Raw genomic sequence first — 21,024 nt, forward strand, 5'->3', positions numbered from 1 at the left:
CTATATACTTCAGTTTTTTATTTGGATTTTGTCGTTCGACGTTGACGTCTTTTGGAGTCAATTTTATTTTTATTTTAGGCCTTTAAAGCCATTTTTCGAAGTCAATTTTATTTATTTCCAGGCATCTGAAGCCATTTCTATGTTCTATAAATTTATTTTTCTTTTAAGGTATTTGGATAATTTCTAATTTTATTCAGGGCATTTAAGGCCATTTTTAGGTCGTATTTCAGGCATTTGAAGGCATTTCTTGAAGTCATTTTTTATTTAATTCTAGACATTTAAAGCGAATTTATTTTTTTTTCAAGTGTCTTAAATAATTTCTTATTTATTCCAGGCATTTGGGCAATATTTAAATTTATTTTAGGCAGTTAAAGTGATTTTTTGTTTTCCAATTCATTTAAAAATCATTGAAGGAATGACTCACATAATTTTAAGCATTTGAAGCCATTTATTGTATCCTTATTGGGTATTTAAAGCCATTCTTCTGCTTATTTCAGTTATTTGAGTTTTTTCCAATTTATTACAGGCAATTGAAGCCACTTAGAGCAAATTTTATTTTTATTTCATGCATTTAAAGTAATTTCTTGGAGTTGTTTTTTTATTTTTTTTTTACGTATTTCAATTCTGTTTTCAAGAAATTTTTATTGTATATTTCACGATTTATTTTATTTTATGCATTTAAAACCATTCTTTTATATCTCTAGTATCTTTGGATCTTTAAAACCATTTTCTCATTCTAGGATTTTGAGGCAAATTTGAAGCGTATTTGAAGCCATTGAGTAATTTTTTATTTAATTCTGGGCATTTGAAGCCATTTTTTTATTTTTTCAAAAGTTTAGAGGACCATAATAGAACAAAGAAATGTTTAAAAAAAACGATAGAATTATTCACGATGAAAACATAATGACACAGTATAAAGAGCGAGAAAATTCGTGAATAGAGACATGACTAAGAGCCTGAAAATTCATCAACAGACTGAAGAATCACAACAAGCGAAACCCATACATTTAAACAATGAAACTGCTATAAATAAGGATGCAATAACTTGTATACAAAATCAAGATAAGGTGAGAGGAAGTCGAGCAGAGTTTCTCAACTCAACTAAGAACCAAAGTTTCCTAAAGGTTTATTCAAAGAAATGCGCCTTCAACACAGAAAATTCACTAATTGACTGGATATAAGATAACGGATTTCTAATAACGCTGCTTTGGGCAGTAGATCCAGACTGGATCAGTAAGAAGTTATGTAAGGTAGCAACCAATCCAGAAAAATACAATATGAGACTAGGCGATACGCCTTCAGTAATTTTATGCACATGATGAGCAGCTCCTGAAAAGTGACAGGATTTTTGATATATTCCAGGATTTTGAAGCATTTTTTCTATTTTATTTTGAGCATTTAAAGCTCATTTTTCTGGTTCCTTTTTATTTAATCTTTAGCGCCATTCTTATACATAAGAAAGCGCCATTAAAAATTTTCATTTCAGAAGTATTTAAAGCCATTCCTTAAATATTACAAGATTCTAAAGCAGTTTCAGGCATTTTTGATATACAAATATTTAAAGTCATTTTTCATACTAGTGATTTGGAGCTATGTTAATTTTTTTCAAGCATATAAAGTAGTTTTTTGTATATTCCAGACATTTAGACAATTTCATTGTTCAGACTTATTTTGACCTATGAACTAGTTCTTAATTCGTCATTAACTAAACACTTTTATTATTAAGCCGGTATTAACTTCTTTATAGACAAAAGTCTAATCATATACAAGGTGATTCATAAAATGTTCACCACTTTATTCCTAACCAATGTAATTTCAGTTACACTCGCTGCAAAGGGAAAAATAAAAACAACGTGCAATAAAGGATCTGCGAAAGGAGTTGTTATAACCGAGGAAATGCGGGAAATTCCAGAAAATCCCCTCCCGCTACTTTATTCCCCGGGAACAGGAAGAAACCTAAATAAAGAAAATAATGAATCTCAGAAATAAAGGCGAGAAATGAGAATTTATTTGTCTGGATGAGACCGTTTGATATTCGCGCCCGGATTTATTCATTCATTTATATATTAATTAGGTTCAGTGTCGTTTTAGGGCCAATGAAATTTTATAATAAGCATTTAAAGCAAATATAGACCCTTCTTATATTTCTACATCATTTTCCATTATTACCGAATTCTCATCTGCAACCCCCTTGTTCCCCGGAACCTCAAATCGGGGAACTCGACTTCCTAATTCCATTATTGCACAATGGTTTCTTCCCCGCATCACATAAAAGTTGAAAAAATGTCGATGAAACGCAATAAGGATCCTACAACTACTGGGGGGTGTGTGTATTGTGGCTAAAATGACAAAGGGATGATCGGAGCAACCCGTCGCGATTGCTAAATATTCTTGTCACAAAACTTGGCTGGGGTCTACATACGTTTAGACCCTTTTCGGGGGACGTCACGCTGGTTTATGCAAATTTACGGAAGTCGATACTTTTCCATTGTTGCTCTTACTGCTACGTAGCAACTGTCTCTTTCGCTATTACGGCCATTATGTAAATGGCGTCTTTATTAATTTATTATTACTTTATACTTTATTGAATACTTTACAAACATCATATAACAGTGATTACATATAAAGTTACTTAAAGACTAGTTAACATTATATCATAGTTTTTATCGAATTATGATTCGTTTTAATATTGATACAATTAAGCACCCAGATGTGAAACATCTGTATGTGCGGTAGCAAATCATGTTACTTAATTTTAGATATAAACTAAAAATATTTTCTATTATAATTATTATCACAAACATAAAAAAGATTAAGAGACTAAGCAAATTAGAGAGAAACATAATTTTAAAGATTACATTAATAATTTTATTTAGAAATATTTACAGATTTATCTTTCACATACAAAAAACTTTCATATTCTTTCTTAAAAGATTCTTGTTAATTTATTCGCTTAAATTCTAATGTTATTTCAAAATTTCCTGGAAACTTCGGGAAATTTATTCGCTAAATTTCCACCTATTTAAAATAGTGAATTTTTCATAGAAAAACTTTAATATTTTTTCTCAAAAGCGTCTTGTGAATTTATTCGCTAAATTCACATTTAAATAAAATTAATAACAGGATTAACATATAAATAAAAGTTCTCTTTTCAAATTTTTCCGGCGAATTTATCCGCTTTTAACCAAAACTATTAAGCGGGTTAAGATATAAGTAAAAACCCTCATAGTCTTTAAACATCTTTTCAAAACTCACCTCTCTTATTAGCAAAATCTGACATAAAGAGGGATTCTAAAAAACAACGAGCAAAATATTTATTGGCAGATTTATTCGCTAAATTAGCACTTTAAACTAATTTTATAAAAAAGGGATTTAGAATTTATTAAAATCTTAAAAAATGTTCTATAGGAAATTTATTCGTTAAATTTCCGTATTAAAATTGCTTTCTCTTCATAATATAATTGAAATACGGGTTCCCGAACTCGGGAATTTGCCATTATTTGGAATATTTCTTATCCATTGTCCGGGCCTAACAAGGTTAAGCCTATTATTTCTGACGGCTAGTTTCAAGGGTGCCTTAATAAGTAAATACGGGCACAAGAGCAAAGGAAACATAAGAAAAATTTATTATTTTCTTCGTTATCCGGTGCGCGAATAGAATCAATTTCTCACTTAGGGATACGTGTTTTTGAGAAAATATAGGTCTTTATTGACAGCTCCCTTTATTCTTGGGTTTATTTTGTTGCCCTATGTGTCTAAAACTTATGGCCAATAAGTTAATTTTTTTTTTAAATATTGATTTCCAATCGAAGGAGTATTTTTTGGCGCCCAACATTTTTGTAAATAATTTGGGAATGACACAGTAATTATCACAGAGAGATTTACCTCATGGCTTTATTCTTTAAGGGACTTAGAGGCGATCAAATAATTTTTTTAACAGGGATTAGATGATAGTAATAAGATTTGTTCCGATCACTATAAATTATTTATTTAACCGTAGAAGAAAAAACCGACTTAAGGCTTATATATATTTTGGCGCCCAACAATTTTCTGATTGACCTGAATAAAGATAAAATAATTATCGCAGCAGTGATTTTTTTTAAGCAAGATACTCTCGGGCAAAAATCACAATGAAGTATTTTACATTAACAGTGATAAATATATAAAAATATAAACTTTTTATTTAACCATAGACGTCAGGGCAGTATATTTTAGTGCCCAACATTTTTGTGATCCACTTGAAATTAATGAAATAATTATCACAGGTATGACTTTTGTCATTTTTTCCCAGCAGTGATTTATTTGTAAATTATAAATAATTTATTTGATACTACAAATTATCACGGGGGATAGTCAAGGTTCTTTGGTGCCCAACGTTTTTGTGAGCGACTTTTAAATAGCAAACTATTTATCAAAGTAGTGATTTTTTGAAGCTGACCTACTGGATCAGGAGATAAAATATTTTACTTAACAGTGATAATAAATTAAATTTGATTGAAATAACTGAAAGGATTTAAGGTCAGCAGTGATTAATATGAAAAATATAAATTACTTATTTAACCGTAGGGGTCATAGTCAAGGGAGTATATTTTCATGCTTAAAAGTTTGGTGATAGACTTGATAATGATAAAACAATTTAAAATTAATGAAATCGGAGCAGTGATTTTGAATGGTTCGTGTACGGAAAAATAAAAAATCTTATCAGCATATTTTTCTAAACAGTGACTCAATGAATGTGATAAAACAATTATCACCGCAGTGATTTCTTAACCGTTCAATTTAGCAATTTTATCTTACCAGTGATATACATATAAACTATTAATAATTTACTTAACAGTAGGATTATGAGTGAAGGAGGAAACGATTAAATAATTATCACAGTAGTGATTTTTTTTTAAATAAAATTCACCGGATCAGGAGACTATAATATCATAACAATTTAATTCATTCATAAAGTTAGCTTGGTATGTTGCCTACTGAACGTGAAAGTTTCGGTTCGTTATTTGAGCCAAGGCAGTCGAGGCACCTATACTTTCTTTATTTTTTTTTCTATAATTTATTAATTTTACATTTTGAAGTTTGAGCTTAAATAAATAAAAAATTAATTAAGCTAGAAAAATTAAATTCATAGGAGAGCTAGCTTGGTATATTGACTAATAGATGTGAAAGTTTCGGATCATTAGGCCTCATCAGTAAAAAGTTATTTGAGCCAAGGCAGTCGAGGCACCTATATTTTCTTAATTATTTTTTCCTGTAATTTATTAATTTTGCTTTTTCAGGTTTAAGCTTGAATAAATCAAAAACTAATTAAGCGAGAAAAATGAAATTCATATGAGAGCTAGCTTGGTATATTGACTAATAGCTGTAAAAGTTTTGTACCATTAGGCCTCATCAGTAAAAAGTTATTTAAGCCAAGGCAGTCGAGGCACCTATATTTTCTTATTAATTTTTTTCTGTAATTTATTAATTTTGCTTTTTGAAGTTTAAGCTTGAATAAATCAAAAAATAATTAAGCTGAAAAATGAAATTCATAGGAGAGCTAGCTGGGTATATTCACTAATAGTTGTAAAAGTTTCGGATCATTAGGCCTCATCAGTAAAAAATTATATAAGCCAAGGCAGCCATCAATATATCAAATTTTATCAAGCTCACTGAGTGGATTTTATCTGAGCAATAAATAATATATAAAATATAAATTATTTATTTAATTGCAAGAGTACATATATCCAGATAAGGGAATATATTTTGGTGCCCAACATTTTTGAGATCAACTTGAAAATGATAAAATAATTATCACAACAGTGATTTTTAAAAGATCGTATTCCTGGCAGATGGAAAAAATGTTAATCTCATCAGTGATTTTGTGATATTCATAGATTATTTGGAGACAATAAAATATCTTACTTGACTAATATGAACTAATTATATAAATATCATAGCAGTGATATTTTAAAGGTTTGCGTTAATAATTTTATTCCAGTAGTAATTTATGTGTAAATTATAAATAATTTATTTAACAGTAGGAATATGAGTGAAGGAAAATAATTCTTCTAAACTCAATCGAGATTTCTTGGTGCCCAACATTTTTGTAATTTTGAAATAAGTAATTTTAGTAGTTTTTTTGAGTTTGCCTTACTGGGCTTCTCTGTTGGCCATCACAACAGTGATTTTACTAATGTGATAGATTATGAAACTGATTGACTGTTTCTCAGGTTTTTTTGTTTTTACAAAGAAAATAAATAATTGCACTGAATTTTGTGATTTTATGATGCTAGAAGGATTCAGTGGGTCTAAACAGAGATTATCGAGACTCTGGGACTAACAAATCTGTGGCTAAAGTTCATTGAAAGGAAATAACAAGCAAAAATAATCCGAAAGAAGCTTGGGAAGTGTATGGTGAATAATTAGAAAAAAAAAGTACTTTTAAAGTAGAAAAATGGAAACTTACAATAAAATAATGCCTGGAAGAATTCTAAGAGCCTTTAAAGGAATATAGGACTTTCTGAAAAAAATCCTGGAAGGACCTAAAAACGACTAAATAATAAATAATTTTTTTTTAAATTAAAATTAAATTAGTTTTAAAGGGACCGAGGTTCAAACTCGAGTTCCATTAAGAGTTCAAGACTCCCAGACTGGAAAACCCCTTGAGCGCGCTATCCAGGCTTCCAGCTGCTTATAGACGAAACAAAAGACAATCGCTGAAAAATACGAAATCGATAAAGCGAACCAACGAGGTGCAAAACCCAGAGACTTTAGGCCAAAAATGTAATTTCTAAAACCACCCCCTGAGAACTGTGTTACTTCTTCTACCCCATTAACCCACGGGGTTTTTAAGGTTTAGGTAAATAAATTTGCCTCGCTCAAACGCAACAATAGAAACGAAGAAAACGACGCGTCCGAACCGCAAGCGATAAAATGAAATCATCGAAGTGAGAACGATCTATGAAAACCATCTTTCAACCGTTCACGGTATTATTTATGATCCGAGATGCAGATGTTCTATTCCAATATTGCAACGCGTGACAAGAGGATCGCGTGTCTACCCCTTTGGGATAAAAAAGGGAGAACAATCGACTTTTTGAAGATGCTAGACTTTAATTTGGTCCAGGTAGTCCTATAGACTCTCCAGGCATTATTTTTAAGTTAATATGTTCAGAAGTTCCATATATTCTTACCTTGGAGTTGTCTAAATTCGTCTTGGTATGTCTTGAGGTTGGTAGATCAAAATAGTTAAAAATCCTATAGGTGTCTTTCTATAATTCCTCCAAGCAATAATTTCTTAAAAGAACTTCTCTGGAGCGATTGAATGAATAAACAGGATTAGTTACTAAGGTGAGTAATCCAGACAAAGTAATCCCGGGTTTCTGTCAAGAGTTTTGTTAGGATCTTCTAAGTAGCTATAGATTTCTTCCAGGCAGTCATATAGCCTTTCCAGGAAATATTTTCTAGTTTCTATGAAATTCCGCCTAAAGTTTTGTGGTCCTAGGAAGTCTTATATCTAGTGTCTGACAAGAGGTTAAGGAGGTTATTGTTAAAAATTCTTTTCATCTACCTAAAGTATTGTTTTAAGCAATTGAAAAGGGAAAAAGGTATTTTTTATATTTATTCCAGGCAGTTAAAGTCAAAAATTTGGAGTTTAAAAAAGTTAAAATTAATTGAAATTAAAATCCTGTAGTGCCTGAAAAAAAGACAAAAATTTGTTTTTTTTAAAGATTTCCAGACAGTCAAAGTTCAAACATCAGAGTATAAGGTCTTACATAATACATGGAGTGTCTGGAAAAGAGCCAAAAATTTGTTTTTTTTTTATCAGGCAGTCAAATTTTACAAAAAATACATGGAGTGATTTTTTAAATTTATTCCAGGCTATTAAAGTCAATAAACAAGCGTCTAAGGAAGTTAAATAATACATGGAGTGCCTGGAAAAAACCTAAAAATTAATTTTTCTTTTTTTAAATTATTTCAAGCAGTTAAAATCCAAAATTTAGAGTCTTAAAAAGTCAAAATAAAGTGAAAAAAAAATTCCTGTAATATCTGAAAAAAAAACAATAATTTGTTTGTTTTTTTTTAAATGACTTCCAGGCAGTCAAAATTTACAAAAAATACATGGAGTGCCTGAACAAAACCCAAAAACTTGTTTTTCTTTTTCAAATTTATTCCAGGCTATTAAAGTCAATAAACAAGAGTCTAAAAAAGTCAAATAATACATAGAGTGCTTGGAAAAAAGATTAATTAAGTTTATTTCTATTTATTTCTAGGCAATCAAAATCAAAAAACAGTCTTAGGAAGTTAAAAATTTATTCTAGGCAGTTAAATTCTAGAAAAAAGAGTCTTGATAAGAAAACAAATTTAGAAAATACAAGGAGTGCCTGGAAAAACTATTTTTTATTTATTTTTTTAATTTTATTTCAGACTAAGTTAATGAAGAAGATCTTTAGGAGGTCAAAATAAATTTTTAAAAAATACATGGTGTGCCTGGAAAAAAGCCAAAAAATTGTTGTTTTGTTTTTAATATTCCAGGCAGTCAAAGTCAATAAACAAGAGAATAAGAAAGTCAAACTAAATTAAAGAAAAATACATGGGGTGTCTGAAAAAAAGCCAAAAATTAGTTTTTTTTTATATGGCTTCCAGGCAGTCGTTAACTTTGACTAAACGAGTATCTTAGGAAGTCAAAATAAATTAAAAAAAAAATAGCCAAAAGTTTGTTTTTGTAATTTATTCTAGGCAGTTAAAGTCAAAAATTTGGAGTCTTAAAGAGTCAAAATTAATTGAAAAAAAATTCCTATAGTACCTGAAAAAAAGACAAAAATTTATTTTTTTTTAAATGACTTCCAGGCAGTCAAGGTTTACAAAAAATACATGAAGGGCCTGGAAAAAAGACAAAAATTTATTTCTATTTATTTCTAGGCAATCAAAATAAAAAAACAGTCTTAATAAGTCAAAAATTTATTCCGGGCAGTTAAATTGTAGAAAAAAAAAGACTTGATAAAAAAATAAATTTAGAAAATACAAGGAGTGCCTGGAAAATCGAAAATTTTTTTAATTTTTTAAATTTTATTCCAGACTAAGTTAATAAAGAAGATCTTAAGGAGGTCAAAATAAATTTTTCAAAAATACATGGTATATCTGGAAAAAAGCCAAAAAATTGTTGTTTTATTTTTAATATTCCAGGCAGTCAAAGTCAATACATAAGAGAATAAAGAAGTTAAGTAATAAATAAAATGCCTGGAAATAAACCAACATTTTTATTCTGTTTCAGATAAAGTTATTAAAGAAGATCTTAAGGAAGTCAAAAAAAATTAAAAAAAAATACATGGTGTGCCTTGAAATAAGCTAAATTTTTTTATTTTTTTAAATTTTATTCCAGACAAAGTTATTAAAGAAGATCTTCAGAAACTCAGAAAATTAATTTTTCAAAAATACATGGTATGCCTGGAAGAAAGCCAAAAAATTGTTGCTTTGTTTTTAATATTCCAGGCAGTCAAAGTCAACAATCAAGAGTATAAGAAGTAATAATAAAGCATTTATTTAGCATAAAAAGGCTACATATAAGTACAAGTTTGCGTTATTAGTCTTATTACAATAGTAGAAATAGAAAAAGAAACAATATTTGTAAATATGTAAAAACTAAATAAAAATAAAAATAAAAAGTGTAATGTATGTACAGGACACAAACAAAAAGAAACAAGAATAAACCTACAGTACCTAATTTAACAAAAACATTATTAATACAAATACCAGGGGGCAACAATAAAATTAAACAAAGATAAAACTTAACTTATTAATAAATAATAAATAAAATAATTAAAAACGGATCAAAATGTGTAAAATTAAAAATAAACATGTAAAATATTTATATACAGGACGAGAAACAAAAGAAACGGGAATAAACCTACAGTGCTAAGATAAATAAATAAAATAAATAAATCAAATAAATTTTAATAAAAAATTTCTGAAGTGCCTGTAAGAAAAATATTTTTTTTTTATTTATTCAGGCAGTCAAAGTTAAAAAACAAGAGGTTAAGAAAGTCAAAATAAATTGAATAAAAAAAAGAAATACATAGGGGATCTGGGAAGAAGCAAAAAAACAATTTTTGTTTTTAATAAATTTATTGCAAGTAATTAAAGTTAATAAACAAGAGTCAAGGAAGGGAAAATAAATAGCAAAAGATATTCGCAGTAATTGGGAAAAAATTTAAAAACATGTTTTTATTTGAAATTCCTTCCAGGCAGTCAAAGTCAATAAAACAAGGGTCGTTAGAAGCCAAGATACATGAAGTGCCTGAAAAACCCCGGTTTGAAATTTTTGTTTCTTTTTTTAATTTATTCGAGGCTATTAAAGTCAATGAAGAAGAGTCTAAGGAAGTCCAGTAATATATGGAGTGCCTGGAAATAATCCAAAAATTTGTCGTTTTTTAAATGACTTCCAGGCAGTCAAAGTCAATAAACCAGAGTCAAAATAAATTTTAAAAAATTCATGAAGTACCTGAAAAAAAGCCAAAAATTGCTTTTTTTTTAAATTTATTCCAGGCTATTAAAGTAAATAAACAAGGATCTTAGAAAGTCAAATAATACATGGAGTGCCTTTAGAGTCAAGGGAGGGAAAATAAATAAAAAAAAATATACGCAGTGTCTGGAAAAAAAGTAAAAAAAAAATGGTTTCATTTGAAATTTATTCCAGGCAGTCAAAGTCAATAAAACAAGGGTCTTTAGAAGTCAAAATACACAGAGTGCCTAAAAAAAACCCAAATGCCTGGAAAAAAGCCAAAAAATTGTTGTTTTGTTTTCAATATTCCAGGCAGTCAAAGTCAATAAACAAGAGAATAAGGAAGTCAAATTAAATTAAAGAAAAATACATGAGGTGCCTGAAAAAAAGCCAAAAATTATTTTTTTTTATATGGCTTCCAGGCAGTCGTTAACTTTGACTAAATGAGAGTCTTAGGAAGTCAAAATAAATTTAAAAAAAATAGCCAAAAGTTTGTTTTTTGTAATTTATTCTAGGCAGTTAAAGTCAAAAATTTGGAGTCTTAAAGAGTCAAAATTAATTGAAAAAAAATTCCTATAGTACCTGAAAAAAAGACAAAAATTTGTTTTTTTTTTAAATGACTTCCAGGCAGTCAAGGTTTACAAAAAATACATGGAGTGCCTGGAAAAAAGACAAAAATTTATTTCTAGGCAATCAAAATCAAAAAACAGTCTTAAGAAGTCAAAAATTTATTCCGGGCAGTTAAATTGTAGAAAAAAAAAAGACTTGATATAAAAATAAATTTAGAAAATACAAGGAGTGCCTGGAAAAATAATTTTTTTTTTTAATTTTTAAAATTTATTCCAGACAAAGTTAATAAAAAAGATCTTAAAGAGATCAAAATAAATTTTTCAAAAATATATGGTATATCTCGAAAAAAGCCAAAAAATTGTTGTTTTATTTTTAATATTCCAGGCAGTCAAAGTCAATAAACAAGAGAATAAGGAAGTCAAGTAATAAATAAAGTGCCTGAAAATAAACCAACATTTTTATTTTGTTTCAGATAAAGTTATTAAAGAAGATCTTAAGGAAGTGAAAATAAATTAAAAAAAAATACATGGTGTGCCTTGAAATAAGTCAAAAAATTATTGTTTTGTTTTTAATATTCCAGGCAGTCAAAGTCAATAAATAAGAAAATAAGGAAGTCAACATAAATTTAAGAAAAATACATGAGCTGCCTGAAAAAAACCCAGAAAATTGTGTTCTTTTTAAAATTTATTCCAGCCTATTCACGTCAATAAACAAGAGTCTAAGGAAGTCAAGTAATGTATGGAGTGCCTGGAAATAAGGCAACATTTTTTTTTTCAAATTTTATTCCAGACAAAGTTATTAAAGATCTTAAGAAAGTCAAAATAATTTTTTTTTAAATACATGGTGTGCCTGGAAAAAGCTAAAAAATGGTTGTTTTATTTTTAATATTGTAGGCAGTCAAAGTCAACAATCAAGAGTATAAGAAATGAAAATAAATTTTAGAAAAATTTCTGAAGTGCCTGGAAGAAAACTAATTTTTTTTTGTAATTTATTTCAGGCAGTATAAATTAAAGAAATATACATGAGGTGCCTGGAAAAAAGCCAAAAATTTGTTTTCTTTATTAAATTTAGTCCAGGCAGTCAAAGTCAAAAATCAAGAGTATAAGAAGTCAAAATAAATAAAAAAAAAGAAATACATAGGGAATCTGGAAAAAAGCAAAAAAAATGTTTTTTTTGTATATATTTAATCCAAGTAATTAAAGTTAGTAAATAAAAGTTAAGGGAGGTAAAATAAATAGAAAATGATATACGCAGTGCCTGGAAAAAAAGTAAAAAAAAAATGGTTTTATTTGAAATTCATTTCAGTCAGTCAAAGTCAATAAAAGAAGGGTCTTTAGAAGTCAAAATACATAAAGTGCCTGAAAAAAACCCAAAAATTTGTGTTTCTTTTTTTAATTTATTCCAGGCTACTAAAGTCAATAAACAAGATTCTAAGAAAGTCAAGTAATGTATGGAGTGACGGGAAAGAAGCGAAAAATTTGTTATTTTTTTAAATGACTTCCAGGCAGTCAAAGTCAACAAACCAGAGTCAAAATAAATTTTAAAAAATTCATGAAAAAAAGTCAAAAATTGCTTTTTTTTTTAATTTATTCCAGGCTATTAAAGCAAATAAACAAGGATCTTAGGAAGTCAAATGATACATGGAGTGCCTGGAAAAAAGCCAAAAATTTATTTTTATTTTAAATTTATTTTAGGCAATCAAAGTCAAAAAACAGTCTTAAGAAGTCAAAAATTTATTCCAGGCAGTTAAATTCCAGAAAGAAGAGTCTTAGGAAGTCAAAATAAATTTTCCAAAAATATATGGAGTGCCTGGAAAAAAGGCAAAAATTTTTTGTTGTTTTTTTAATATTTATTTAAAGTCAATAAACAAGAGAATAAGGAAGTCAATATAAATTAAAAAAAAATACATGAGGTGCCTCGAAAAAACCCAAAAATATGTTTTCCTTATTAAATTTATTCCAGGCAGTCAAAGTCAACAATCAAGAGTATAAGAAGTCAAAATAAATTGAAAAAAAAAGAAATACATACGAAATCTGGAAAAAAGCAAAAAAATGTTTTTTTTTTATAAATTTATTCCAAGTAATTAAAGTTAATAAACAAAAGTCAAAGGAGGGAAAATAAATAGAAAAAGGTATACGCAGTGCCTGGAAAAAAAGTAAAAAAAAAATGGTCTTATTTGAAATTCATTCCAGGCAGTCAAAGTCAATAAAACAAGGGTCGTTACAAGTCAAAATACGTGAAGTACCTGAAAAAACCCAAAAATGTGTGTTTTTTTTATTTACTTATTCCAGGCTATTAAAGTCAATAAACAAGATTCTAAGAAAGTCAATTAATATATGGAATGCCTGGAATAAAGCCAAAAGTTTGTTGTTTTTTTAAATGACTTCCAGGCAGTCAAAGTCAACAAACGAGGGTCAAAATAAATTTAAAAAAAAATACATGAAATACTTGAAAAATAGGCAATTTTTTTTTTCTTTTTAAAATTTATTTCAGGCAATCAAAGTCAAAAAACAGTCTTAAGAAGTCAAATATTTATTACAGGCAGTTAAATTCTGAAAAGAAGAGCCTTAGAAAGTCAAAATAAATTTTAACAAAATACATGGTGTGCCTGGAAAAAAGAAAAAAAAATGTTGTTTTGTTTTTAATATTCCAGGCAATCAAAGTCAATAAATACGAGAATAAGGAAGTCAAAATAAATTAAAGAAAAATCCATGAGGTGTCTGGAAAAAAGCCAAAAATTTGTTTTCTTTATTAAATTTATTCCAGGCAGTCAAAGTAAAAAATTAAGAGTATAAGAAGTCAAAATAAATTGGAAAAAAAAGAAACACATGGGGTACCTGGAAAAAAGCAAAAAAAAACTAATTCCAAGTAATTAAAGTTAATAAACAAGAGTCAAGAGAGGGAAAATAAATAGAAAAAGATATTCGCAGTACTTGGAAAAAAAAGTAAAAAAATTGTTTTTATTTGAAATTTATTCCAGGCAGCCAAAGTCAATAAAACAAGAGTTTTTAGAAGTCAAAAAACGTGAAGTGCCTGAAAAAAACCCAAAAATTTGTATTTCTTTTTTTAATTTATTTCAGGCTAATAAAGTAAATAAACAAGAATCTTAAGCAGTCAAATAATACATAGAGTGCCTGGAAAAAAGTCAAAAATTTATTTTTATTTTAAATTTATTTCAGGCACTCAAAAAACAGTCTTTAGAAGTCAAAAATTTATTCCAGGCAGTTAAGTTCTAGAAATAAGAGCCTTAGGAAGTCAACATAAATTTTTCAAAAATACGTGGAGTGCCTGGAAAAAAAGCAAAAATATGTTCTTTTTTTTAAATATTTATTACAAGCAGTCAAAATCAATAAACAAGAGAATAAGGAAGTCAATATAAATTAAAGAAAAATCCATGAGGTGCCTGGAAAAAAGCCAAAAATTTGTTATCTTTATTAAATTTATTCCAGGCAGTCAAAGTCAAAAATCAAGAGAATAGGAAGTCAAAATAAACTTTAAAGAAATTTCTGAAGTGCCTGGAAGAAAAACAATTTTTTTTGTAATTTATTTTGGGCAGTCAAACTTAAAAACCAAGAGTTTAAGGAAGTCAAAATGAATTGTAAAAAAAGAAATACATATGAAAGCAGGTAAAAAGCAAAAAAATGTTTTTTTTTTTAATAAATTTATTACAAGTACTTAATTAAAGTTAATAAACAAGAGTCAAGAGAAAGAAAATAAAGTCAAAATACATGTGCCTGAAAAAAACCCAAAAATGTGTGTTTCTTTTTTAAAATTTATTCCAGGCTATTAAAGTCAGTAAACAAGATTCTAAGAAAGTCAAGTAATATATGGAGTGCCTGGAATAAGCCAAAAATTTATTGTTTTTTTTAATGACTTCCAGGCAGTCAAAGTCAATAAACCAGAGTCAAAATAAATTTAAAAAAATACATGAAGTACCTGAAAAAAAGCCAAAAATTTCTTTTTTTTTTAATTTATTCCAGGCTATTAAAGTAAATAAACAAGGATCTTAGGAAGTCAAATAATACATGGAGTGCCTTTAGAGTCAAGGGAGGGAAAATAAATAAAAAAAAAATATACGCAGTGCCTGGAAAAAAAGTAAAAAAAAAATGGTTTTATTTGAAATTCATTCCAGGCAGTCAAAGTCAATAAAACAAGGGTCGTTAGAAGTCAAAATACATGAAGTGCCTGAAAAAACCCAAAAATGTGTGTTTTTTTTAATTTATTACAGGGTATTAAAGTCAATAAACAAGATTCTAAGAAAGTCCAGTAATATATGGAATGTCTGGAAATAAGCCAAAAGTTTGTTGTTTTTTTTAATGACTTCCAGGCAGTCAAAGTCAATAAACCAGAGTCAAAATAAAATAAAAAAAATACATGGAGTACCTAGAAAAAAGTCAAAAAATTGTTGTTTCGCTTTTAATATTCCAGGCAGTCAAAGTCAATAAACAAAAAAATAAGGAAGTCAATATAAATTAAAGAAAAATACATGAGGTGCCTGGAAAAAAGCCAAAAATTTGTTTTCTTTATTAAATTATTTCCAGGCATTCAAAGTCAAAAATCAAGAGTATAAGAAGTTAAAATTAATTTAAAAAAAATTCCTGAAGTACCTGGAAAAAAACAATTTTTTTCATTCATTTCAGGCAGCCAAAGTTAAAAAACAAGAGTATAAGAAAGTCAAAATAAATTGAAAAAAATACATGGTGTGTCTGGAAAAAAGGCAAAAATTTGTTATTGTTTTTTTAATATTTATTGCAAGGAGTCAATAAATAAGAGAATAAGGAAGTCAAATTAAATTAAAAAAAAATACATGAGGTGCCTGGAAAAAAGCCAAAAATTTGCTTTCTTTATTAAATTTATTCCAGGCAGCCAAAGTCAAAAATCAAGAGTATCAGAAGTCAAAATAAATTAAAAAAAAAATCCTAAAGTGCCTGGAATAATATTATTTTCTTTTATTTATTCCATTTAGACAAAGTAAAAAAACTAAAGTTTTAGAAAGTCAAAATAAATTGAAAAAAAAAAGAAATACATAAGACATCTGGAAAAAGGCAAACAAAATGTTTTTTTTTTATAAATTAATTCCAAGTAATTAAAGTTAATAAATAAAAGTCAAGTGAGGGAAAATAAATAGAAAAAGATATACGCAATGCCTGGAAAAAAAGTAAAAAAAAAATGGTTTTATTTGAAATTCATTACAGGCAGTTTATTCTAAAAAAAAGTATCTTAGGAAGTCAAAATAAATTTTAAAAAAATACATTGTGTGTTTTCAAAATGACTTCCAGGCAGTCAAAGATAACAAACGAGAGTCAAAATAAATTTAAAAAAAAATACTTGAAGTTCCTGAAAAAAAAGACAAAAATTTCTTTTTCTTTTTTAAATTTATTCCAGGCTATTAATGTAAATAAACAAGAATCTCAGGAAGTCAAATGATATATGGAGTGCCTGGAAAAAAGCCAAAAATTTATTTTTATTTTTAATTTATTTCAGGAAATCAAAGTAAAAAAACAAGAGACAAAGTAAAAAAACTAGAAGTCAAAATTTACAAAGTGCTTGAAAAAAACCCAAAAATTTGTGTTTCATTTTTCAATTTATTCCAGGGTATTAAAGTAAATAAACAAGGATCTTAAGCAGTCAAATAATACATGTAGTGCCTGGAAAAAAGTCAAAAATTAATTTTTATTTTAAATTTATTTCAGGCAATCAAAGTCAAAAAACAGTCTTAAGAAGTTAAAAATTTATTCCAGGCAGTTAAATTCTAGAAATAAGAGTCTTAGGAAGTCAAAATAATTTTTTAAAAAATACATGGAGTGCCTGAAAAAAGGCAGACATTTATTGTTGTTTTTTTAATATATATATTGCAAGCAGTCAAAGTCAATAAACAAGAGAATTAGGAAGTCAATATAAATTAAAGAAAAATACATGAGGTGCCTAGAAAAAAGCCAAAAATTTGTTTTCTTTATTAAATTTATTCCAGGCAGTCAAAGTAAAAAATAAACAGTATAAGAAGTCAAAATAAATTTAAAAAAATTCTGAAGTGCCTGAAGAATACAATTTTTTTGTTTAATTTATTTCAGGCAGTCAAAGTCAAAAAACAAGTGTTTAAGGAAGTCCAAATAAGTTGAAAAAAAGAAAAAAGCAAAAAAAATTGTTTTTTTTTATAAATTTATCCTAAGTTATTAAAGTTATAATATATAATAATATATAAACGAAAGTCAAGAGAATTAAAATAAATAAAAAAAAAACATATATGGAGTGCTTCGAAAAAAGTAAAACAATTTTTTTCATTGGAAATTCATTCCAGGCAGTCAAAGTCAATAAAACAAGATTCTTTAGAAATCAAAATATAAAAAGTACCTGGAAAAGGCCAGAAGTATATTTTTATTCCATATATTCAGTGTCTTCTGATAAACATTTAAGTTAATTTAACTTAATTAATAAAACTTGCCTAGAAATAAGTCAAAAAGTCCTTTTTTTAAATTTATTTCATTAACATAAAATCGTTAAATAAGAGTTAAATCCCTTAAGTACCAAATAAGAAAAAAGAGCAAGAAACATATTTAGGCAAGAAAAGATGAAAAAAATTTATTAATAGAAGGAGAAAAATAAAGCCAAGGCAAACAAAGTAAAAGATATAATGATAATAATGAAATTAATATATGAGAATAGACAAAAATAAGAAAATAACTGGATGAGTACTACTGGAGCCTGGACTAAAAAAAATTACCCAAATTACTTCTTTAAACATATAATACCACAACACTCTATAGTAGTGATCTAATTGTTATGTTACCGTCAGCCAAATAAAAAATAAGATCCCTTATCCAAGACCCTTGTCACGTCACCCCAATATCCCTTGAAGGGTGTAAAAAATTACAAGCAAAGGAATAAATAAATATTTAAGCACCTTTGCAGGTATACGAAATAAAGAGATAAAAGTGATCTCATAAAACATAATTGAAAAGCATTACAAATTTCGGGACCACCGGGACAAGACACTTGCGTATGCGTTTTAAAAATGCGCCTTAAGGGCGATTGGGGTGTCGAAAATTAAACCGAAGGGATTTTTATAAGGGAAAACTCGATATTTTTTCGAAGATTTTCCTCGGGATTAGGAGGGAACGTTATCGACTGATTAAAAGCGAAAAAACCACCGGATAAGGCCAGTTTATGGCTTAAGTAATGCGGTAAGATTAAAGATAATGTGTGCCAATGAGAATTTCGGTGCGGGTTAGGGGTCTGGACTAGGTTTTTCCCAATTTTTCGAACCTTAACGGTAATGATTAACTAGGCTAGTTCAGAAGCAGAAGGTGAAACTTTAGGAATTTATTGCATATTGGCAATGTCGCATCAAAGAATAAGGATAATAAAAATAAATTTTTCCAGGCACTTTATGTAATTTAAAAAAAATTTTACTTGCTAAGACTCTTGTTTGCTGACTTTGACTGCCTGGAATAAAATAAGAAATTAATAGATAATAATAATTAATTCTACGAATGCTTTAAAGCACTTTCTTCAAATATTTTATTCAAAAGATATGCGTAAAATCCAAATACACGATTGATTGATCCTGAATAAAGGACAAAAAGAACAGAAACTGGAAAAATCCAGTTTTTTCAAATTTCAACCACTAAAATGTAACTAAAATAAATAGGATTTATAGAAGGAAATGAATCAGATCCGGTATCCCCTAAACAAGGACAAAATTACAGTTCTGCCCCAAAAAGCCAAAAGTCCGTAAACAAAATCCTAATTCCAGTGAATCCGCGGATGATTTATGGGGTCTTAGAGTGGCGAGGGCTGTTTAATAGTCCGCTATTAAAAACGAATAAACATGATAAAGCCCGATGAAATCCTTCGGCCCTAACCCAAACATCCCTACCGAGGAGAAATTGGGTCAAAAACGAGAGCGAAAAACGACAAAAAAAACACTAGAAAAATCTGGACGGACGTTTCTCTGCTACCACATCGGGAAATCAGACTGTTTTCCTGGAAAAGGATTTCGGCTAATGCAACGATATATTTTGTAGGGTAAATACAGTGCAAACAACGAATAAGAAATGACCCTTGAGAAATTTTGTCAGTGGTAAACAGGTCAAAGTAGGTTTTATCCTTGGAATAACTAGAGAAGACAAGACTAGTAAGGATAACTTTGAAGATTAACTTCTCTGGTGAATACAATAGTTAAGTAAAGTGAGAGAAACAGGAAGAGATGGAGGATGTACAAGGGGATATAGAAGAACATTGAACTAAGTGAAAATGAAGAAAAAGGAGGAAGAATTCAACTTTTGAGTATTTTTGAGTAAATCTGGTTTTTCATAGCATCCTAAATTTTAACAGTGATTTTCTCAGAAATTATGACATTGAGCGGAAAATTCAAAGAAAACTTTTTGATGGGAAATTTACCAGTCGACAATTTAAGTTCATAAACTTTTTCCATAAAATTAATGATTTTCAGGTTACAGGATGAAAAGTGACTTTATTGAACAAACTTGATTTTTTTTAGCATCCCAAACTTCCACACTGATTTTATCATAAACTATCACATTAACAAAAAAATTCAAAGACAACTTTTTGATAGCAAATTGTCCACTTTACAATTTTAGTTTATACACTTTTTCCATAAAATTAATGATTTTCAAGTTACAGGCCAAAAAGTGCCTTCACTGAACAAACTTGGTTTTGTTTATTATCCTGAAGTTGAACACAGCAAAAAACTCTCAAAAATTGGAACAAATGGAAAATGTCTGTGAGCAAAATCAGGCAGAATTAAAATATAGCCAAAGAAGAGACACTTAGATCGATTTCTCTATCCAGAAAGTAAATAAAGTAGAGAAACATGGATGTGAAGGAAAGAAGCAGAAAGAATAACGAACAAAAATTGATGAAGAAGTAACAAGGAAGAAAACAAATACAAGTGAAGAATGAACTTCAGGAATAAGCAAAACCATAAAGAAAAAAATACTTGGAAAAAAAGATTTCAAGGAGCCAAAAAAAAACAAGAGAAGCAGATAAGGTATGAAGTTGCAATAGAAAGAGATAGTAAATAAAAGAGCTGATTGACATTAGCTGCTATTAACAAAATCATAAATACTTAGATTGAAAAATTGAAACAGAATATGAAGAAGCTAAAGAAAAAAAAAGGTAAAAAAAGAAGCAGAAGGTGCAGGAGAAAAAGAAGGAGAAAACTATATTAAGCATAAAAGAGAGAATTTTGAAAAAAAGCTTGAAGAAACAAAGATGGTTGCACAGGCATCTGAAGGAAAAGAGATTTAAGGAAATAGTTAATTAAGTAAGAAAAGGTGTCGAAGAGAACGAATAGTCAAGTTCCTTGATCAAGACTAATCTTCAGAAGATCAGGAGTAAAAGAAGATGAAGAGTTAAAAGAGATAGAAGATGCACAAAGAAAGATAGAAGAACAAGATATTAAGCATGCTAAAAATGGAGGAAAAGTTCAAATAAGCAGGAAAGCACGAATAAAAGGGAGAGATAGAGAAGAAACGTGAAAAGAATATTGAAATGACAAATTCCTTAAGGAATTAGCAGATCCAGGCAGAATAAAATTATAATCAAAGAACAGGCACTTAGATCGTCTGCTCTATTTAGAAAATAAATAAAGTAGAAACATGGATATCAAGAAAAGAAATAGAAAACAATAACAGACGAAAGGTGGGAAGTGATTAAGGAGCAACAAAGACGGAAAAGAGAATAAGTGAAAAACGAACTTTAGGAATAAGGAGATCCGGGAAGATTAAAGCAATTTTTCAGTAAATAAAAAGAGGAATCCAAAAAGCATAGAATAAGAGAACGAGATGTGATATGGTTGCAATAGAAAGAGATAATGAAGAAAATAACCTTCAGGTTCCTAACAGCCAATTAACATTAGTTACCATGGGCAAAATCATAAATAGTTAAACATGAAATAAAGAAAAAAAGTAGAAAGTGTGGAAAGAGAGAGAGAGAAAGTAAGATAAGAT

The sequence above is a fragment of the Anthonomus grandis genome, chromosome 11, assembly GCF_022605725.1.
Source record: "Anthonomus grandis grandis chromosome 11, icAntGran1.3, whole genome shotgun sequence".
Taxonomy (NCBI): Eukaryota; Metazoa; Arthropoda; class Insecta; order Coleoptera; family Curculionidae; genus Anthonomus; species Anthonomus grandis.